General features: G+C 41.7%; 1 pseudogene; it reads right to left on the bottom strand.

The window, feature by feature from the left end:
* LOC119860524 overlaps positions 1-24370 on the bottom strand; it is a 114868-nt pseudogene that overhangs the window by 8430 nt on the left and 82068 nt on the right.

The raw sequence follows: 24370 nt of genomic DNA, 5'->3' as shown, positions 1-24370 counted from the left end.
GGCCATAGCAACCACAGTAAACCCCTGGAAGCCTGCTGAAAGGTGACCTATAAAAGGCTCTTCAAAGCCTGCAAACTGGTATGTTCTGATCACTTAAAGGGCCCACAAAATAAAATGCACAGACATTCTGGTCCCACTCTGCACAGGCTCCATTCCGTAGCTCTTGAGCTCCTCCACCAATTGACATCCATAGGAACAGCATATTAATTACATAGGAGGAACAACTGGAATGCCTTCAAACCCATGCCTGGGAAGAAATCACCTACAGCTTTAATGGAGGGTCTGATGGTATGGTGGGAGGAGGAAGGAAATGGACCAGAAGGAAGGGACAGAATTCATTCACTTCTTACCAGCTTACTGTTGAAGACTTCTCCCATGACCTGCTTTTCAGACACCACAAGTTAGGGCCCCTATGGAAAAACTCTTTCAAAACAGCACTATCTACCCCTTCCCAGGACCCTGCCCCTCCTTGCTCAAGAGAGCTATAGCAGATCTGGCCTCTTTTATGGGCTGCATTTCTAAAAATGGGCCCCACACTGGAATCTCCCAGCCTGGGGAACATCTGGATCTGGACTACACAGCTCAAGCCCATGCCCAGCCTCCTAGAACTGCCCAGCAGTAAAATGGGGATATCAGGTACCCACCTTAACAAAGCATTGAGAACTTGGAAAGGAAAGCACTAGATAAATGCAAAATATTATTATTAAATGCTCCATAGAGCCCCCCTAAAGTCAAAAAGAAAAGGAGTACTTGTGGCACCTTAGATGTTTTTTCCACCAAATGCATCCGATGAAGTGAGCTGTAGCTCACGAAAGCTTATGCTCTAATAAATTTGTTAGTCTCTAAGGTGCCACAAGTACTCCTTTTCTTTTTGCGAATACAGACTAACACGGCTGCTACTCTGAAACCCCTAAAGTCATTCTCCATTGCACCGCTGCAATATACATATGACAACTGGGGCAAAAGAACAATATAGGAGAGGACAGAACCAAAAGTCCCAAGAATCCCACAATATCCCTCAGGATTTTGGCCTCTGAATTTAGATAGTGGATCTATAAAACTTCCTTAAGCCAGCAGCTGGCAGGCTGAATTACTACTGAGTGGTGCCCTAAGCAATTAAGCTAAGAACTGGGTCTACAAATTTAAGATGATGCATACAAAGTATGCTGTGAAGACAGAGCAAATTAGGATGGAAAAAATCACACTGTATATTATTCTAATAATATTATTCTAATATTATTCTAGATCTTAGACCATTCCGGATTTCTGGATTAAATACATACGCATATGGCTCCACTCGGACTCACTGACTTTATAGAAAATTATCCAAAAAGTAACTTATTGCATTTTAAAAAGTTTTTGGATGCCTAGTGGCATCATTATGCAATTTATTAATATGTGGGTAGAGTGACTAATAGCTCTCTCAGGATATATTTTTAGTTTTTAAAAAATAAAGGGGAAAAATAGCTACAAGTTGATGCTGTATGTTAACAGAAGGTAATGGTGTACATAGTTCTACTCCTCAATAATCAGAGGACACAAAGCAAACCAGACATCTTTTCAGATACAAACTATTAGGCTGGAACTTTCAAAGGAGCTTAAAGGAGTTAGTGAACTAAATTCAATGGGATTTGGGCAGCTAACTCCCTTATGGTTCTTTTAAAGTCTAGAAGGGCCAGTAGACCATCCACTCTAACCCCCAGTATAATACAGGCCAGAGAATTTCATTCAGTTACTCATGCATTGAGCCAAATCATTTGTGTTTGGCTAAGGCATATCTTCCAGAAAGACATCCAGTCTTGATTTGAAGACTTTACAACATGGAGAATCCATCACTTCCCCTGGTAGATCGTTCCAAATAGTTTGTTACTCTCATTGTTAAAAACATTTGCCTTATTTCTAATCTGAATTTGTCTGGCTTTAATTCCAGCCATTGGTCAGGTTATGAGTTTTCTGTTAGACTGAAGAGCCCTTTAGTACCTATTTTCTCCCCATGAAGGTGCTTGTGCATTGTAATCAAGTTACTTCCTAATCTGCTTTTTGATAGGCTAAATAGATTGAGCACCTTAAATCTCTCACTTTAAGGCAATTTTTCCAGACCTCAAATCATTTTCATAAAATCTCAGCCTTAGGGGTTCAGTTTTATAAACTCTATCTCATGAATTCAAGCACATGAATATCAGCTTAATAAAGTGTGTTTCTTAGTAGGTCTTTCCTTAAGTAAATAGCCAGAATCAGGCTGACAATATGTTATTCACACTTGCCAATGTCCACAGAGGCAGTTGTGCTGGAGTAACAGATTAAGGGGGAAGGACAAACTAAGAACAATGGTAAGACTCCTTCCTCCTTACCATTTTCTGCAGGCTCTTTCAGCGCTCTCCCAGATTGCATTTCTAACTGGAGTCAGAAGGTAGCAATGTTTATCCCGGGGACTCCACCCAGGAGGACATTTCCTGGACGTCATCCCCTAGGGGAAAAAAGCAAAATTCAGGAGACTGCAAATTTGTATATACTTTTTGTACGATCCAACTCCTGTAAAAACGGCCCCCTTCTAATGTGAGTAAAATTATACATATACATGCAATAATAAACAGCAGTACCACTGGGCCAGTGAGCAACAGCAAGCCCAGCAGAGGGAGAAACACCAAGTGAGTCAACTTCCAACTTGCCCAAAAAAGAGGTCTATGAACCCTGTGTGTTATCAGCAGAATCACTAACCCCAAGAATTCAAAAAATCATGAGTCAGACCCCCCCCGCAAATTCATGAAAGTCTAAAACTAATATACACCAGAGTTCATTCCGTTTGTATTCTGGCTTTTGAACCTTGAGGGTTTTCTCTGCAATCATGAAGGCTAGACACTTCCTTTAAAAAGAAAGAAAGAAAGAAAGAAAGAAAGAAAGAAAGAAAGAAAGAAAGAAAGAAAGAAAGAAAGAAAGAAAGCTGAGATTCTTGTGTATTTGTGTTACTCCAGGCTCTAGGGGCTTTAAGGAAAACACCAAATATCATGAGAGTTGGCAACAACCCCACGTGCCATTATTATGGCCTAAGTTTCCTTGGACTCCTGGATAAGCCAGCCTCCTGTCATTTTGTCTTGAGCATGTGTGAGTATATACAGTAGCCTAGTAACCAAATGCTAATTATTTGACAGAAGTGACAACACTGATGTTTAAAAATTGCATTTGGTCTGCGCTTACATTCTGGCAGGGAAAAGCTGCTCCAGACTCTAACCAAACCCTAATAATTTACAAGCAGACTGGGATCGCCAAAATACTCTGGTGGGTCGGGTTCCTTTTCTCCTGATCTTTCATTTCCGACCGCCTATAGTCTGGTTCTCTGCCATGAAACTTTTCTCGATATAGGCCTAACCCAAAGCCCACTGATGTTCCATTGAAATATCCTATTGACTTCAATGAGTTTTGGATCAGGCCACATATTATCAAACATTACCACCTCCTCCTCCTCTATGTGACAGAATTTCTTGGGGAACAAGAGATGAACCTAAGTTTCCCACTCTCCTTAAAGAGAAGCTATGGGGAAGAACTATAAATAATCTGCTTGGGGGACAACCTATGGGAAGGCAAAATGCCATTGTGCTACATTTTTCCTCTGATGTTAATTTCCTTTGTTTCCTGGTTATAAACATTGTGCTTGAGAAATCAAAACATTAAAATAACTATAGACAAAAAATCCCCATAATTGTCTAATCTATTTTCACCATCACATCTGACTGAAGTGTCTAAACTGACCTGGAGGTCTCTGTGCAACTCTCTCTCTCTCTTTCATATGACCGAGCACTCTCTAATGCAGTCATCTTATAATTACTTCTGAGTGAAATGGATGACACAAAATTAGACTCCTGAATCTTCACCCCCTTTTAAAACCAAACATGAACAAAAACATTTTCAAACCGTTTTGATAAATGTTTTCTCACATCTGGTATCCTGTCCAAACCATAAATAAAAGTGCCAGGAATCTCACAAGAAATCCTGAATTTCTGTGATTTCCAGTCCAATTTTGCAGCCTTGACAGATCTGGATAGTTCAGTTAAAGATCTGAACCAGAAACCAAACCTGATAGAAGACAATGACAGAGGATATTGAATGTGCTGGCATCACCTGGGAAGAAGAACCACAACTAGCAAGTGACTGTAATCAGTGGAGGAACTGGACTGCTCGATGTGTCAGAGATACAGGAGGAGCTAAGGTCTAAGGTAAGGTAAGGCAGCCCATCACTGTCTAGTAATCCATGATTAAAGTCCCAAACAAGGTGATGTCTATTGATTATAACACTTCAATCCTCTTTAATATCTTTTATCCACATTGGGCATTTGGGACCTGATCTAAAATCTGTTGAAGTCATTGGGAGTCTTTCCACTGTCTTCATTTGGCTTTGAATCAGGCTCTTGACAGATAGTTTCTCCCAAAGGTCAGTCTGTAGGGCATGGGTTTCTGCCAGCAGCTTGTCCATAGAACACTTGGTTGCAGATTTACAGTCTTTATAAAATTTGAAATGCTACCCTATAGTTAAGGTCATATGGTATATTGTAACTTAGAATACACTCAGAGCTTGGGAGAGGGGGTTGGTTTGGTTTGGTTTTGAATGATCATTATTATCTGGCTCCCAGAGAACATATATTTTTCCATAGGAATTTTTCTTTAAAAGCTTTAATTTTACGTGCTATGTGCTGTTTTGCAAAATGTTGTGTTCATTCCTCATCCCCAAGTTTCTCTGAGGAAGGTCATGTCTGCTATGGAGCTGGAAAGGTATGACAGGCAGGGGCCAGTTGTCAGCTGCCCTGATGTTAGATGATGAGACAAATTGCTTTCTGGCCCTAGATGGGATTCTTCCTTGGTACTATAATAATAAAGAATAAAAAAAGAAGGAAAAAAATGTAAAAAGGAAAAGCAGGTCAAATATTAAAGATTTTTTCTTTAATAAGCAGCTATTTTAAGTGTGGTATTCATAGATTCCAAGGCCATTCCATCAGAGGGGCCATTGTGATCATCTAGACCAACCTCCTGCACAACACAAGCCATAGAATTTCCCCAAAATCATTCCTAGAGCACATCATGGTGGATAGCACAAGGGGCTGAAATTCAAGACAGCTGGGTTCTACTTCCAGCTCTGTCACTGACATGCTGTATGGCCATACACAAGTCACTTCCCTTCCCTGTGCCTCAGTTCCCTTCCCCACACACTTTGTCTTGTCTATTTAGATTGTAAGCACTTTGGGGACAGGGATTGTTTTTTGTTCTGTATTTGTACAGCACTTAGCACAATCGGTCACCAGTCTTAATCAGGGCCTCTAGGTGTTACTCTAATACACATAATAAATAGGGTGACTCTATAGTCAGGTAGTGAGAGAGAGAGTCTGGGAGTTAAAAGCCCTGCGTTCTAGTCCTGACTTTTCTACCAATCTTGTGTGTGACCTTTGGCAGGTAACTTAACCAGCCCCAACTCACCCATCTGCAAAGTGGGGATAATAATACTTAACTACCTTTCAAAAAGTGCCTTTGGAACATGAACTATGTACGCACAGAGTATCATCATCATTCAATATTAAAAGAAACCTTGTTTCATTTCCTTGACTATGTCAAAGTACTGCAGGTAACAATCCTACCGTGGCAGGCAATCAACTGGATGGGACCCAGCAGATTTCTTCCATCTCTAACTTACATTTTCACTCTACTGTTTTAACATAATTTTCATTTATTTCTTTTTCCTGTTACAACTTTTCTATATAGTTAACTCACCTGTGAAGGGAACGATCTTCATAATTTTACACCTACCCTTTTGCAGCATCAGCAGGAATCTGAACTGTTCTTAATAGGATCATAGTGTTTCCTCTTTACTTCTTTGCCCTCATTTAATGTAAGAGGCTGAAGAAAATCTATTATTTAATAACATTTGTTCCTGTTGAAGGACCATAACGCAGGACACTTGATTTCTGTAAAAATGCAATGACAGCACTTCTACAAACACTGGGTCAGACTTTCCACTGGTGTAAATGCACATAGCTCCATTCAAGTCAACAGAGCTATGTTAATTTACATCAGTTGGGGATCTACTCCATTGTTTTTGCAGTTCCTAAATCAGGTCCCCCAGATTTTCTGTATTTTTGTGAGGTTGGTCATAAAATCCATTCAAGGCCATAGTGAAAAGCAGAAGTCAGATAGGGCAGTTCTCTACCCATTTCATTAATTATTTTGCAGCTCTTTTTCAACAAAGGATGTTGATTCTGCTCAGACCATCTGAACAAAGAGGTTTTCTGAGAATTGGGAAGGGGAAAGTAGGAAACCAAACATTTTTAAAAGTCAATTTACTTCTCAGAAAAGTTATTCTGGTATAAAAATCTATAGGCTATTTTCAAAGTAGTGCAGTGGATTTGGCCACACACCTTCAATTACAGATGCATGGTCAAGTTCCTTGTGCTGATTTGAAAATCTGGATTATAGTAAAGATACGACATGGATGGCAGCAGTACAAGCTTGTCCTTAATGTCCCACCAATATCCCTAGACCCTGTGTTCTAGACAGGGAGAAAGAGTGGTTCAGTGCTTGGCCTCTTTGCTGACAGCAAGGGTGACAAGTGTGATGGCTGCTTTTATGATGTGGACATTAATCAACGTGAAACTGGACTGAGACCATCAATTCTACAACGCAAGCCACCAACCAGCCAGTGGATGGTGACTTTTTGCCAGGACCAGTTGCAGCTGGGTTTGAAGTGACAATAAAGGTATCTTCCCATCCACTCTTTTTTTACTACTCAAACTTAATACAATTTACTTTATTATTACTTTCTCATTTGGCAAAGATTGAGAGCATGTGCGACACCTCCCATTGGAAAGGCAACTCAAGGGGTAAGAATAGATCAGATGGCTGAATGGGAGATAGTTGAATAAACTTATGGGGAGAAATCCTGAAGTCATTATTCAGGGCCAAATTTCCTGCTGAGGTAACTCTGCTGACTTTGATGGAATTACAACAGCAGAGAATTTTAACTCAAATGCCCAGGGAAGCCACGGACCAAGTAAAACCTGATGCTCACAGATTCCCTTGAGTATCTGCAGATCCAGGACTGGGAGACATGGAAGTGGGGAATGCTGCTTTGTGGCATACTCCCCACTTCCACAGGAGCTGCTCGCTGGGGGCCCTGTTGGTTTGGGTTTGGGTTCTGTGGAATTGGAGGGGCCAGGCTAGGGAAGGAGAGGTGGGATGGAGGAGCGAAAGCCAGAGAAAGTTAATACAGGGAGGGCATATATGGACTCATACTGGCTTGCCCCACTGTGCTGTAGGATCCCCACTTAGAGAGGTTCTCAAAGGCAGAGAGAGCCCTTGGAAGCATGGTTCCTGTTAGAAGGATCAGAGGGATAGAGAAACTGTAGACAGAGGCAGCAAAGCAGAAGCCCCTTGCCTCTTGAAGCTCTGAGGGGTTATAAGGCAACAAGCATCTCAGCTACAGTGTCCTTAAAGGAAAGAAAAGGAGTACTTGTGGCACCTTAGAGACTAACAAATTTATTAGAGCATAAGCTTCGTGAGCTACAGCTCACTTATAAATTTGTTAGTCTCTAAGGTGCCACAAGTACTCCTTTTCTTTTTGCGAATACAGACTAACATGGCTGCTACTCTGAACCTGTCATTATTTAAAGGAAAGGAGTACTTGTGGCACCTTAGAGACTAACAAATTTATTTGAGCATAAGCTTTCGTGAGCTACAGCTCACTTCATTGGATGCATTTGGTGGAAGTATCCAATGAAGTGAGCTGTAACTCACGAAAGCTTATGCTCAGATAAATTTGTTAGTCTCTCAGGTGCCACAAGTACTCCTTTTCTTTTTGCGAATACAGACTAACACGGGTGCTACTCTGAAACCTGTCCTTAAAGGGTGCAGCAAATGATTTGTCCTTGCCTACAGTTGCAATTAAACCAGGTTCAGCTTCACCTATGGTCAATCTCTATTTTACAGTTGTGCAAACTCTGGCTCAGAGAGGTTGAGAATTTGCCCAAGGTCACAAAGCAAGCCAGTAGCAGAGCCAGGAATAGAGACTATTAGTCCTCCTCCTTTGGTAAAAGTCTCTCTCTCTCAGTCTTGTAGAACTGCAACAAGACAATCACAATACCTTGGAAGAGAATGAAAGTGTATAGTGGTTTTATTATTAACAAAGTACAGACACAATCTCCATAAGGGGCCACAATTTAGCTGAATGTGACTGTTGTACATAAGGCAATGAAACATATCCAAATAGATTACATATAGCTACTCAGAGTTCTACACCAGAATATATGGACAGACAAATAGTGAAGCGACACAAGTCAGAACATACAGAGATCAGCTGAGCATCTGGAAGAAAAATGTAGGGTTTGCCTAACTGACTTTGGGGCTAGGGGCAGTTAGCTGAAGACAACCATGTGCAGTTTGTCACAAAGTTATCAAAACTATTTAAAAATTGAATTGTTGGTAGTGTGTGGTCAGAATTCTGAAGTAAATGGACTCAAGCGACCAGAGAAAAACTCTTTGCCTTAGTATTTCTCTCTCTTTTAAAGTTTTTGACAAACTCTGTTTAGGTCTCATCTAGGACTTGTATAGTCTTTCATTCGGAACTGAAATTCTTTTTAAAACTCCATCACATTAATGAAAATGATAATTTTTTTTACATTTATATACAGCCTTTCTCCCTGAAGGATGCCCAAACACTTTCCAAATCTAAACTATGCTGTGCACTCTATACAGGGGGCTGACTTCATTCATCTCTGATTCTTTTATTTTAGTACCAGGATGGATCATTATGATCCATAAGGACCATCTGACCATAAGGTTTAATACTGCCCATCACCGTAGAATCTGAGTACACCGTATCTGACCTCCTGCAAAACACAAACCACAAAATTTCACCCAGTGATTCCTGAATCTAGCCCAACTTGTGGCTGAACTAGAGCACATCAGTAAGACAGACATCCAATCTTGATTGAAAAACTCTAAAGGATAAATTGACTCTAAAATGAGGTGAAATATACCCTCTGCTTAACAGCTGACAGCAGTAACACACAACAGTAAGTTAGGAAGTGAGGAATACTTTATTCAGTTGAAACTGGAGGGATCCTTTAAGTAGGAGGAACAAAAGGTACCTAACGCGAAATTTGATTGAGAAAATGGGATTAACCACGACTACTCTTGCCAAGACGTGCCACAGGATCTTTAAACACAAAGAATCTCAGATTTATATCCCAACCAAAAGACCACACTTCCTATGGCATAGGCCCCTCATGCACCAGGCTGGGGTATTGACTCAAAGAAAATAGTCCCACCTACTAAGTCACCAACACAATTTCCTGCACTAACTGTAAGTAAAGGGTGACAGCGCTGATAATTATCTACACTGATCTCCATCTAGTGATGCCAAGTTCTTTCTACCTGTATCTACTGCCTGTGTAAAGTTAAACGAACAAACATACTGCCCTTGGGCCACCTGAAGCTTGTTGCCATTTTCTTACAGGCCTATGGAAATCAATGTCTGGATAGCGAGGCAAGTGATCTGTCTGAGGAACATCTCCCCTGGGACAAGAGCCAAGATGCTGCCCCTTCTCAATGGCCCGAGTCTCTCCCTGAAGGATGTTCCCACTCTCGCTGTCAAGCAGCGAATGTGCAGGATGCTGTGGACTTTCTGAAACTTTATTACTTCTTTCCAACACTTCGAGAGTGCCATTGAAGTCTGCACAGTAACCTAGGTTTAAGAGGGACATTCTTGGTACATCATCAGTGCATACAGTTATGTTCTCCTTAAAAAATAATTGTATGGTCCAGCCCTTTGATCTCCTGGTATTGTTTTATAAGGGCCTGGGAGGTTGCATTTGCATCCGAATCTCTCTCCCCACTCACTGTCTGCAAGTGGCTGTGTGCCCAGCTCTGCATTGCCACGGTGAGACAGAATGAAAGAAGTGACTTCTGTTGCTCTGGCGAGAACCCTTCCTAGCTAATATTTAAACTGACAAGGACAGGCTTAAGAATAGTCTACACTAGAAAAGTATAGCTATGCCAGGAAACCCTCATAGTGTAGAGAAAGCGTCTACCTAGCAAAAATGTGCTTTGCCTTCACAGTGGATGAAATAAGCTATACTGGCAACAGCACTTTTTTGCTGGTATAGGGCTTTTGCCAGAATAAAAAGGTCATAAAAAATCACACCCCTCACCAACATCATTATAGCAGCAAAAGTTTCTAATGTCGACCTGTCATTAGAAAGAAATCCCGTCAAAGCTAGCGGTCACCATGCCAGGCATTGAGGACTGGGAAGTGTTAAACTGTTGGGAGGAAAGCAAAGGACCTGTCAACCTTTGTCAGGATTCTGAAGCCCTGTTATCCCCTTGTTTTAGTTTCTTGTGAGTTTGGATCCATGGAGCCATGGAGGGATCCTGAGCATCAGCTCAGGTGACAGTCTCAGCTCCAGAAAAGTCAAGGAGGGTTGCAGCAGGTCAGGACCGAGGGACACAAACCTAGCTTGAAGCACATTCATCCACTGGTCTATCAGTCTCTGTTTTTTATAAATGTTCACTCAAAACAAAAGGGGGGGAGAGTAATCCTGGAGGAGTTAAAAAGAATACCTTGACCACAGGGTGTCACTCTTGACACACATTTGGGTCAGCACACAACCTTGTCTATGGCAGCAGGAAATTTGTTTCCGTTGCAGATTCGTAATAAGCCTTACATCCACTCTTACACTAAATACTGGATGGCACAGATAATTTTATGCATTTAACCCCCCAAATATAGTGGGTGCTGCTTTCTTAATGCCCATGGTAGAGCTCTCTAATATGGGCACTAAAGCTAGCTAAAGAAAAGGGTGTCCTGAGCTCAGTAGTTTTCTAACTTTCAGGAAAAAAGAAAAGATGGTGGTTCAGAAAAAACATTCCACTCAGAGCCACATTCATATTTGCAGTGCACCGTGGCTGCTCCTTCTTGACTTAATTATATGTGATCTTTATCCTGTTGAACATCTGGATCAGCAGCCTTCAAGAAACTCCACTATTGAAACTAACACCTGGGAGAATGTAAGACGGAAGGAGGAAAGGAAGTTACTTTAGGCATGGGATACAGCTGGTTTAAGATTAAGTAAGAGCAGTCACTTTGGTCTGTGTTTCATTTATGTAAACGGAGGAAAAAGAAAAAAGACTATAGAATATATTTTCCATTCACCCCTGCAATTTTAAAATAACATTTTGGTTTAATATAAAATTAATCCTCAAAGCCAGGATTCCAAGAATTTCCTGTCCTGTCCATAGTAGTCATGGTGCTACTATGACTCCCTGTTTGTTCCTTTCAGATGCTCTGTGTTCTGTGTGTATGTTAATCTGTGCAAGACTCTACAGTATGTTCTCCCATGGCAAGGAGTTTGATAGGTCTCTAGAGTTGGATTGGGTAGTTTAAGTGCTGATGCAGGGCCTGGACCAGCGTTCATGTTGCACTCCCCATCAGCACCCGGCCCGGGTCAGGGAAGCTAATGATCCAACCAGCAGACCAAATTTGGTGATCAATCCTGGTCAAGCCACCCGAAGCAGGTTGTGCATACGCTAAGAAGGAGTGCTGATAATGCTGTGCTTTCAACTGCTAGTGTCCCTTAGAAACCATTTTCTGATGAAGTAGGAGCTGGTTTTTAGTTCCACTTTCAAATAAACCAAAAAACAACAGCATCATTTCTTGCATCAAGTTCTGGTGTGGGCTTGTCAAATTCTGCTACAGTCTTAACTAGACTTCTCCTACATTCAGCCAGCTCTTGAAACTGCATGGTGTATTTCAGTCATAGATAAGTAAAAGGCATGACCTTTGCTGCACTTTTGTGCTGGGGTCAGCAGTGGGAACTGCCACTCACCTGCACTCCCCACACAAGTAGCAGGGCAGGATCTCTGCTTGGTGCTAAATAGAATGCTTGGATAGTGAGCAGGCTTCTACAGAGGCCCACACAGGGATATGATCTACTAGTTACAAGTCTGACTATCCAGCAGGCTAGAGGGTGTGCTGCGGTCAGCAACATGCCAGTTCAGGAGCCGGCTGCTCTTTTTCAAAGCATCAGCAAAGTGTGACCTTTTGTGTTTCCTCTCTGGCAGGAGTCCTGAAGCAGAGGACATGTTTGCAAGAATTCCTGCTCCCCTGGCAGTGCTGGTTGGGACAGGATTTGTCCCTGTGTGTATAGTGTACGATTCAGGTGACTATCATGTACATCACACGAGCTCTTCACTGCAGCCATCCATCAATTATGCTTTGAACCACTCTACAAGGTGCTGAGCGCATATATTGAGAGCGGGGTGCTATCTACCTTAGGGGGAATGCTTGCAGGATCAGACCCTTTGTTTCGAAAAAGGCACTGCCCAAAGTTGTATTTAAAAATCAATCTTACCTGCCCTTGAATCTATAATTTCTACAGTCAGTTCATTCTTCTCTTCCAGAACAGCGTTTTGAGGCATGCCCAGTATTATTTTTAACACTTCATGGCTTTCCTCCAGGCCATCATCCTTAATGTGGATGTTCCAAGACTTTATAGAAAATACTGCAATGTGTAAAAGCAAATGAACGAATCACAGTAACGCTGAAAAATGGCTTTTATGCAGCACAACAAAAAACGCAGTCATATGATGACACCAAAACCTTATCTAAATAAAGATCAAAGTAAAGCAAAACCAAACTTTAATTGTAGAAGTGAGGACTGGAGAGAGAGCGCAGTGTCAGTAACACCCTGAAATAGGAAGTTCTTGTTGTACTAATTCATTTATAGTTCAATCTACCTTTGATACAGCAAATTTGCATCACAGAATCGTTTCTACCTGGGTATAAGAGCACTTGGAAATAGCCTCACTTCAGCCATCGCTGATGTAGCTCCGTTGCTGCTGATTCTAAGCATAGAGAAGGACAAGCAGAGGTTTGTACTGACTGAGCTGATCAGGATTTACTCCTGATTGATCCTCTCTCTACAGTAAAATAAAAGCACGGTTGGAGTGGTTTATGATATTGCCTATGCTCCTATAAACATAGTACAGGAAACACTGCAAATTCTTTACTGTGGGTAATATCACTGAGTTTCAGAAGCAACTGGACTGGTTTAAAAAGTGGCCAGTATATGTGGATAAATGTTGGCATCCATAAGTTCATTTGGGTAACAACTAGAAAGCATTCTCAATCAGACCCATCTAGTAGAGAGAAAAGCAACTGGAGAGGTGACAGCTCGAAGAGGGAACTAACACTAAAAAATGAACCAACAAACCACATCTTGCAACTGTTAGCCCCAATTCCATCCTAAGTTACTTTTCCATTGGTGATAACTTTCACACTCACAGCAGTAACTGCTGATAAAAGGTAGAGTGCAACAGTTTGTCGAATTTCCATAGAAGATCTTTTCTAGTGCTACCTATTAAGAAGCAAAAGCAGCAGCGCATGCAAACTCATAAGCACCCCAACGCCAGTTCTTTGTTTCGCATGACCTCTTTCACATCCTTGAGACACCTGCTTCATGCCGCATCTTCATCGCTTAGAATAGATAAGCCCAGAAAGTCACTGCTACCACTGTGGCGTAGCAATCAAGTGTTATTACCTTGAGTGCCATTATGGTCTTTATTAAGCCTTTGTAACCAAATTCTTAATCTAATTGTTCTCATAGAAATACCGAGCACACTGGACATTTACCTGCATGAAGATTTAATAGAATGCTATCCCCCGCCCCAAATTCAGCTTTACCCAGTTTTGCTTTTACAAAGCTGCAGGAAACACAGCATGAAAGACAATGGGCCAGATTCCAATCATGCAAACTGGTGTAAAATGGAGCAATTCCACTGGAATCAATAGTTCCTCTTGATTTGCACCAAAGTAACAAAGATCAAAAACTGGCCCTGTATCTAGAGCCACAGTTTACTTCAGATAGCAATAAACTATTTGTACATGGTTGAAAGAGCTAATGGGGAGACAGGGCTGTTTACTAGAGACAATGGCTTTGAGAACTAACATATAGTGGCCTGAAATTAGCAGTGGCTCTTGACTGCAGAAACTACACCTGGGCTATGAGGGCTGTGTGCAGCTGGTGTTACAGACCTGCATTCAGCTGCAGAGAAGATGAGAGGTTGGGGAAATGATTCATACACATTGCATATTAGACAAGGGCTAGCACAAGTACTAATCTGGCTACTACTGTAGGATGAGTAGTGAGAGAGACTTGAGGTGGACTCCAGAGGAAGGCTCATTCCCATCCTGATCCCCAAATCAGGAAAGTATGTACTTATGTCCCATTAAAATTGATAGGCTTTAAGCATATGCTTAAGTGCATTCCTGAATCTGAGCCCTGCAGCAGAATGTGCACCACAAACACCTAATAATCTAATAATCAGAGAGGAATAAAAAAGGAGGAAAAATATTCAAACTGGAGTGAAATTTACTAAACCAAACACTATAAATTCATTTCAAAATTATGCTCAGCTTTGCTGAATTACTTGAGGTTACATTATTGGACAAAATATCTGGGCCATTTTATAAACTATCAACAAGTAACTGTAAGGTAAATCAAAAGGAAAGTGTTTTTTCTCTCTCATTTTTGGCACAGATTTTGGATATTAAGAGTTGAGAGGCTTACTCTTGAGTCCTTAATAGGGCAGAAGAAGAAAATCACAAACAATAGCAGAGTTTTCAAAACTCCTAATTAGAGCTAAGCGAAAGTTGGAATTTCCATCATGTGGGAAATTCTGATATTTCAACATGGGTTTTCATCCTAAATTGGGACAAAATGTTAAAATACGAAAATTTTTCACAGAGCAAAAAGTTCCAAAAAATTTCAGTGCAGAAATGTTGAATGGTCGACTGAAACGAAACATTTCAATATTCCTGAAGCAAAATATTTGCTTTTGGTTAGTTGAACAAAATCTAAACATTTGATGTTGAGAGTATGCTCAGCTCTTCAGGTGGGCAGGATAGCTTATGGGTCACCTTGCAGTGCTCATCCTTAGTATTAAAAACAGGCAAAAAATCCTTGCCATTTTAATTTGTAGAGCCATTACTTGTATATTAAAAATGTTCTCACTGATATAATCTTTAACCTTCTTGTTTGTTTTGTCAGGACAGGCAGAGGGTGGGAGATGGTTAGCAGGGAAGCACTGTAATCTGTGAAGAGAAGGGGAAGTTACATGAGAAGAATCAGCTCTTTCATTATACACTCAGTGCATTCAAATGGTAAATATCGCCCCCCTTAGAAAGCCATAAAGGCAAGACAAGGAGCAAAGAGGCCAGAACAAGTGATAGTGAATATAGAGGCATCAGCGCCAACAGAAGTCCCTAGTGAACTGGCTTGGCAGTGGTTAGAAAGTGAAATAAATCCCAAGCACCAGCCAATGTAGACCAGGGAAGATGGTCAGCAACCCTCACAGGAAAGCCTTTCTTTGTGATGTTCTCCTCCCAAGTGTACAGTAGCAGAAATAATATTTAGTATTTCAATTGTGCATCCATCCAAGACTATCAAGACACTTTACAAAAATTAATAAATTAATTCCCACAACACCTCTGTGAGACTGACTGTCTCCATTTTACACATTGGGTACTGAGAACTTTTGAAGATCTGGGTCTGTATGTCTATACATTGAGATTCCCAATGGAGAACACTTTTGGAAATTTGGGTCCAAGTGGCCTAAAGAGAAAGGATGGTCTTGTGGTTAAGCATTGGTATTCCTGGAATTATAGAGGCCTGGATTCTAGTCCCTTCTCTACCACAGATTTCCTCTGTGAACTTCAGCAAATCACTCTGTTCCTTGTGGTTGTTTTATTTGTACAGACACATCCCGATCTAAAAGCTAGATGATACCTGCAGTAAGGATTGTGAGGTGCTCAGACACTGCAGTGATGGAGTCCATATACCCACTTAGACTATTCCTCTCTCTACCTTTTTTTTAGCACCTGACCACTATTGAGAAAGCCCTATGGACAAGCATCCCCTAAGTGTGAATAAATCTGAAATCTTTATCCAGTTCTGCACAAACATCAAGGGTAGCTTGTGAGTAAGTCATTTCTGTCTGTCTAAATGCTTATGACCTCTGGCACTGTAGTAGCAGAGCACCTCACAATCTTTAATATATTTATCCTCACACTTTTAGGTAGGGAAGTAGTATCCCTATTTCTACAAAGGAGGAACAGAGCGACTGCTTTTTGGGCCGCTGGAGGATATGAAAGTCACATAGGAAAAGCTTAAAAAACTGACCTCACCGAAGTAGTCAGAGTGCCACAGAGGGGAAAGACTGCCCTATCACTGCGCTGGATTTTTCTCTCGAGTTTTACTGCCTCAGTGCATCTGGGTATTTGTATGGAGATGCTGTTAGAAGAGGCAACGAGGGCACCCACATGGGAACAGCTGCTCTAAGAAGCCACTTGAAAAACAATCAGTCACCAGAGTGAGTGAAACATCTGTGGTGCTGCTGCTGCAAGCCTCACTACACACAACATTAGCGCTGCAGGAGAAAGGGCAGATAGAAGCAGGCCCGCCAATACAGTAGCTCAGTGACAGGTCCAAACAATATGCATGGCCCACTTCTCACTACAAGGGTCACAGAACCAAACAAGTTAACCTGGCAGCATTACGGGCATGGCTGCATAAAAGCAGTTTGCTCACATGATATTGCAACTAACTGCTGAAGGGATACTTACAGAGGATAACCAAGCTCAGCCGAAACCACCCTTCAGCCTGCATCCTAAGGGAAAAAATGGTCAAAGGCTGGCAGTGCTCTTTCACCTCTCATGTAGGCAGAGAGAGAGTGAGAGGCGCAGCACAGAACTCGTAGCCCAGGGGAGGGGAGGGTAAAGCCACTTTAAAGTGATCCTGGGCTGCTCTGAGAGCTGGAGAGGACCCCAAAATAAGTTAGACATCCTTAGGAGACTCCCAGGACTGCCCTACACAGCACCATCCAGAATCTCTGCACCACTACTTGCTGCAGCCCCATCTTCATCACACAATCTCCTACCCCTGCACCAGGGCTTGCAAAGAAATCCTCAAAAGGCATCAGCGTGCACACAGGCAATCCTCCCACAGCTGGAACCAGGGCTTTTAGGGCCCTTTCACATAGTGTAAAGGGTCCAGAGCAGGACTGAAGAGCTCACCCAGAGCATTCCATGGGGATTTATAAAATATTTGCACTACAGAATTCCAAAGGGGCTAATCCCAAATGTTCTGGAGTGAAAACTCCTCCATGGACTAACTAAATACACAAATAGGATAATTTGCTGCTATCTTCTTATAATGTGCCCATGAGCATCTATTAACTGGCTGTTTCTTTTTTCAGGGTAGTGAGGGAAGTGGTAAACCAATTTATTTCCCATCAATAAATATCAGCACAGCAAATAGCTTTCTTCGTGTACACCTTGCATACACCGTAATGAAACATCTTTGAAAACCCATCTGACCATCCTGCCACATCTCTGACTTCTGCTTTTTCCTCCATTGGGATCGTCATCACTGTTAGTGAGAAAAGGCCATCAAGGACATTGATTCCATTGTGTTTGATCTTAAGAATGCAGATGGCAAACAGCCTTCCTGTCTACCAGCTCCTCCCTGAAGTAATGACTAGGTATCCTATCCTCAGAACACCAGACACACACTTTCAACTTTGCAATGACTTGGTCAAATTGCAGAAGTTGGATGGGAAGGAGTCTAGGTGTGGCAGGCACTGTTTTAGTTGGGATGTAAAGGAAAGCCTGTGTGTCAGCATCTTGAGATATGATGGAGCGGAACAGAGAGAAACACATGTATGTATATGCTAGTCAAAAGATTTTAATATTGCTTGGGCTATTGTCACTGTCCTAAAGGTTTTTTATTCAAACACTGATGTATGGAGACCGTCCTGATCAAAACAAAATCTACCTCCAGACTAGGAACTGAGGGCAGTTCTCCTATCTTATTGAGGAAGGAGGAAGAAAATGGAAGAAATGCAGAAAGAGCCTTTTTCTGGTGATGATTGCAGACCTAAGATGAGACAGTATATAAAAAACAAGACATAAATAAAAATAATCAGTGATTTAAAGTGACTCGATTTTAGGACAATCAACTTCATACTGCTTAAACGAGCATGAGAAGGTTGGCATTGAACAGCCTAAGTCGGGCACCCAAAAGCTAAGGTTTCCAAATGAGTAGCTATAATTGCTGTTTTTTTCTGCTCCCCAGCAGATAAGGGAAATGGTTGATTGTTTTAAGATCTGCTGTATTAAAGAAAAATGACTGTAGTAAGTTTATAAAACTATACTTAATACATGCAAGATGAAAGAAATAGAATTAATACTGTAACAGGATCAAACTGCACTAAACTTGCAGTACTGTGAGTGAAGCCTAAGCCAAGTCTAGCTGAGACCACTTGGACCTTGAAAACAAAACAAGACACCAATAAACTGCATTAGACACAGCAACCAGGAATTTTGGCTTCATATTGTTAGCAAGTGTGAATGGCAACAAAAATGCAGTCTGTAGAGATTCACCCATAGAAACAGATCTCATATCCTACCCTTATGCTACCAAAGGATGGCTCTGCACTCTCTCCTGTCCTTACCATCATAATGGCAACAGTCCCAACATTTTCACAGACACGATAGCAAGTTTCCACCAGTTTAACTCTGGACCATTTCATTTCAAATCTGAAAAAAAAATTAGATCTGAAAATATTAAAATATTCCTTATTGCTCGAGCATATGCCGCACAGAAAGGTGGCTTATAGCCACCATTGTTTCCTGCTCCTGGCTGTGTTCAGGAGAGCTCAATACAGCTGTGGATTGAGCCCTGGGGCTAACATCCTCTGCACCACTCAGCTATTGGACAAAATAATTTACTTTACTAATCCCACATAACTGTAAATAGTACATCCAGCATGTTTCAGGCTAGACAGAATCTGCAGATTTAACTGTATCCCATAATTTGACATACTTGACCCCTCAACGTCCAATGTTCTACTTATGTTCAGTATCCAAGCATTCTTCATTTTCTTCCCCATCACATATTTATCAGCTGCTATACAAAAAAAAACATACAGATTTAAAGTCTTCCTGTAACATTTCACTTGTTCTGTGACTTAATAATAAAAAAGAGCAGTGACTAGAAAGGCCAGAGTTCAGTTTCTGAGCTCTGTTACCATTTGCAAAACCGCATTGTCCCTTAGCTCCTCACTTGAAATACAGCTGATGGTGCAATTTTATGCTATCTCAGGAGCTGTAAAACTGTACATTGCTAGAGGAATTTAAAATCATTGTTCTACACCAGGGCAGAAATCTTAAAAATAGAAATATAAAAGACAAAAAGGGAGGGTTAAAGGGAAAATTCTGGATTATACTATGTATAGGAATGTTCTTTAGATTTTTAAAACAGACATTTGATTTACTTTCAGAAGTGAAATGGTGCATTATTTTTATGATGATTTTTGTTTAAATTCCCTAAGCTTCCAAAAAATGTAAAACATAGTGTTTGGGAAGCTAAAAAACAAAACAAAACAGAAACCCCTCCCCATCCCCAACAATCCACCTTAGCTAAAAAAATCTTCATCTTGACAAACTTACTTCAAATGATTTAACTACATGAGCCAACAACCTATATTCTGGTCCCACATTCAGATCCTGGCAGGCAAACCTACAAAACCATGAGGAGCCCTATTGATCTCAGTGGGACTCAGCGTAGCTAAATCTGATGGCAGGATTGGGGCCCTAATTTGTACAAAATGATCTACAGTGTGTTGAAATGTACAAAGTGACGACGTTAGTGTTCTGAAATGGCAAAGTGGTCTAGTGAACAGGGCACAAACCAGCCGGCAAGAGACCTGGGCTTTGTAGCTCTGCCATGGACCTGCTATGTGACCTTGGACAAGTCACTTCTCTCTATGTCTGTTTCCCTTGCACCCCTCATCTACTTTGTCTATTTAGATTGCAGGATCTTTGGGGCAAAGAGCCCATCCCTTACTACATTTTAGTGCATTGCTTAACACTACGGGACTCCGGTCTTAGCAGGGACCTCTACGAGCTACTGTCATATAAAGGATTAAAAACAAAATGTCTAGAATTTTTTTACTGTTTTATTTTTGCAATTTCATGCCCATGAAGTTCTGCTTCTCTACAAAACTTCAGGCCAATTATTAATTTTCACCTTATGACAAATGAAATTAGCACAAAATGTACATTTTGCTCAAAATGTTGTGCTGTAGAAGTAATGCAGAGGTTGTGAGCCAAATTCTGCTCTCAGCTACACCACTGAGTAAATCCAGAGTAACTCCATTTGATCACAGAATGTGCTTTATATTATATTCTGGCCATTTTCAGGACCTGATTTCACTGTCACTTACAGGTTTTATAGCAGTCTAACTCTAGGGGACCTGACCACGGTTCCTGCTACTGCCTCTTTGTGCCACACCTGTGGTACAAAGAGGCCATTAAAGCCAGCTCAATAAGCCAGCTGAGGGTTCTGCTGTCATAGAAGAATCCTTTAATGGTAAACAGCTGGGGTGGTCAGTCTTGCACCACTATCCTTCATTCTGAGCAAGCGGGGGTTATAATCCATTGCACGGAGGACATGTCAGTGTGTCCCAGAGGAGAGGGGTGCGTATATAGCTAGTATTCCAGAGATTAAACAGCAGGTAGAATGACCACGGCAGCTGATAAAATTTAGAGCAGCTCTGAAGTTGCTGTGTGCTATACTGTGGACCCCCATATAGCACGAGGATCAAGGAACCACAAAGGTGGCTGAGAACTGTTTATCAGTTACTTCAGGGGGGTTGTTCCTGACTTACACTGATGTAGACAAAGTCAAAATCAGGCCTGGATTCCTACTGACTGTTTTATTTTTTCATCAAGTATTGGACCTGGCCAGGGAGCAGATGATAGAACCTTCAAACTCCACCTGAAACCATGTTAGATTCTGAAAATGTTCCTGAAATTTAAAATAAATTCTTTCTGTGGGGATAAAATTTCATGTCAGAAAAGCTATAAGCACCTTGATATTTTACAAGGGACACACACTGCTATTTGTGAAGATCATACACTCTCCTCCCCCAACAGATTATACTGCCCCCTCGACTCACCCCCGAGTGAATATACTTGACTGGACTCTGACACTTACACTTCTGGAACCATTGTATTTCCTGCCACATCTGATACTTGAAATTCAAAGCTATCTGAAGTCACTTCAGTGGAGGGATTTATGATGTACCGGATGATCTGCTGGTTTAAATCATTCTGGGTAAAAGTACTGCATACATAACTACCTGCAATAGACAATGTACCATTATAGCAAAGCTCAGATTTTCCAATTCATTATGGTCACGGCTATATTTTTTTATTATTAATGTGCCTTGAAAAATAAGATGTTTAGCTAAGACTACTAATTCTTTGAAACTCAAATCATTTAAGCTGTCTAACCTTATTCAGGATAATTATTTCTATCCATTACCCATCATTCTAAAAATGACAGCTCTGGGACAAGGAGGCTTTTCAAGCAAATGGTTTAAGACAGTGTTTTAGATTGCAGGCATTGGCAAATGTTAATTAAATTAGATAAACAGTGACTCAGAGTAGCTGCACTATACTAGAAAAGAAAGATGGAGATGGAGAGGGGAAGCAATTTAATATCTTAAAACCTATTAGATTTTTGGAAACAAGAATCTATCCCTTAGAAATTTATCTTGTCTAAATTCAGGTGTTTTCAGAAAATAATGGGACATTTGATTGGGTATTTTTCATAATCACTGAGGGCTCAATAGTGAGCCAAGCAATGCATCTGTGCAGGGGACTAAGGAGGTATAAAAGTTCTCCTTACCTCCCTATACAGCCTACCTGCATCATGAGAAAATGCAAGTAAAGAGGCAGAGCAGCCAGCACTGGGCTGTTACTTCCCATCTCTTGCAGCTGGGTGGGCAAAGGTGGAGAGTGGGAGGAGCCTTGACTCCATCCCCCACAATGCACCAGCAAGAGCAGCTGTGCTGGTATAGAAGGGGAAATAATCTCCACTGAGAAACGGTTGGACATATACTCCATGGAGGAATCAAGGGGGCAGTTAGGACGCAATTTTGATTCTCAGAGCATAACTGCACTGCACCTTACTTAGGCTGGATGGCAGAGTTCAGCCTTTAAAACATAAAACACTTCAACCTAATAAACAGCAATGGTGAGGCTAAACGTCGCTGAATTCAGGAATCAGGCAGACACTCAAAATTTTGGCTCTTATTAAGGTTAATGAAGTCTCTTCTCAGCCTCCAAAGCTTTGCTGGAAATTCCAGAAAAACATGTTGTTTCACAGGATTTCCAGAACTTTCTACTTCTGATTCCAGCTGGATCCTGGTAAGGTAGACGGGCACAAAAATTAATCCAAACCCGATTTCTGAACCTAAAAGTTGGTTGCAGAGTGAAAGAGTTCTTATTCTTTCCAAAAGGGGTTTGTCCATTCTTTATGAAATGATAGGCCAAATTCACCTCTTCAATAAAATGGCAAAACTCTATTATCTTCAGAGGAGTTGCATCTGCTTATGCTAGCTCTGAAGTATGCCTTGTGACCTTATTCTTCAAGTTCTTCTATTTTTAGCTTTCATCAAACATTATCAGAGGCCAGAGCTGAAACATTTAGAAACTGTTCTAAGTTCTAAAATCCACATATGTGACATCTTCCTCCATTTGGTGCACCTCACCTAACATCCCCTCTGAACAGGGGACAGACTGGAGTGACCTCATGGAAACTGGATTGATGGACACCAAGCTTCTCCCCTCCAGAAGATTTGGTGCTGTGAGTAAGGCATTGGCCAGGATTGTTCATTGGATGCTTTGGCTTTTATCACTCTAAATCAGGATTCAATTTGGGTTGAAAGTTGGGCAGAGGTTTTTCTATCCATCCACCCAAGGTATTTCTAGGTGCTTATCACCATAGTATCATAGAGTATCTCATCATTGCTCTTATTTAAACCCATGCAATTCACCCATCCATATTTATAAATGAATACTGCACTGGACAGAATACAGAGGTGTCAAACGACTCAATTTATTTCAGATGGAACTACACCAATTTACACCAGCTGATGATCTGGCTATATTCCTTTGGGCAATTTACTTCTAACATCTTGCACAAACAACCTTAATTCTGGCATTTCCAAATTTTTGTAGTGATTAACTTTGTAACGTCAATAAGCTACTTTTAACATAACATTTTGGTTTCCTCGGGTTTTAGAAAAGCAAAATGAAAAAACAAACACTATCACATGACATCATATTGACACCCACAGGGGTCATCAGCACACAGACCTCTGTGTCTTGAGCGAATGAAGTAACTGATGGCAGTGGTACGTTGTCATCTTCCTAGTGGACCAGCCCTAGAGGGGACCGAGGCACAGTCTTTGCCAGGGGGTTTCGCAGACATTTGCTGACAGCACAGGAATGGTGAGACTCAGGAATCTTGGGTCCCATTCCAGGCCCTGAGGGGCGCGTACTCTGTGGGCACAGACTCTTCTACCTGTTTCCTCAAAGCTTCATCTTCTCTTCTGCTCCACTCCCTCCAAACTTTCCTTGTCCCATTCCCATTCTCTTCACCTATCCAGTCCATCTCCACAACTCAGAGTTCTTATCTCAGTCTCCTCGCCCAGCCGGTCCTCGTCTCCCCCACCCCAATTCTTTGCCCCCCGTCTTCTTGTCCATCCAGGCCCATTTCCTCCATCTCAGTTCCTCATCTGATCTGTCTTTCTCCCCTCTCCCACTGGTTCCTAGTCCCAGTCTCCCTACCTCCCCACACCTTCGCATCTAACCTCAAAGTTCCCCTCAAGCCAGCTGGTTCCTAATCACCCCTGCCACCTTTCCTCATAAGCTCCTACTCATAGTTTCTCCTTCATGGTTCCAATCCCAGGCCCAGCCTCCCTGCCCAACCAGTCCCAACCTGCCTTCCCATCCTGGCCCAGTATTCTTGCCTAACCAATCCAAGTCTCCCCACTCAAACTTCCAGTCACAGTCTCTCTCTCTCTTGCCTACTCTCCAGTCTCAGATTCCCTGTCCCAATCTACTCCTTTCCCTGCCCTGGTCTAGCCTTTGTCCCATCTGCATTTGAGTCAGACAACTTCCTTTTCCACATTGCCTGGGCACCAGCAGAGGGGCCATTGAGAGCAGGGAGCTCTCAGTTCTACTGCCCAGCAGCACTCAACCCAGAGCAGCAATTAGAGGGAAAGTCTGGCTTTGAACCTGTAGTGCTGAGCTGGGGCATGCTTAGTCACTCTGTGGGGATGGTGCATGCGCAGTCCAGTCAGCAGTATGAACGGTGAGGGGATGGAGTACGCTCAGTGAGGATGGAATCATCAGAGATTTTTGCTATTAAAATCAAAGAAATCTATTGAGCATGTGCAAACTGCAATTTTTCAAGGGCATATA

The sequence above is a fragment of the Dermochelys coriacea genome, chromosome 8 (assembly GCF_009764565.3).
Source record: "Dermochelys coriacea isolate rDerCor1 chromosome 8, rDerCor1.pri.v4, whole genome shotgun sequence".
In the NCBI taxonomy this organism is placed as follows: Eukaryota; Metazoa; Chordata; order Testudines; family Dermochelyidae; genus Dermochelys; species Dermochelys coriacea.
This window is presented reverse-complemented; position numbering and strand designations above follow the sequence as displayed.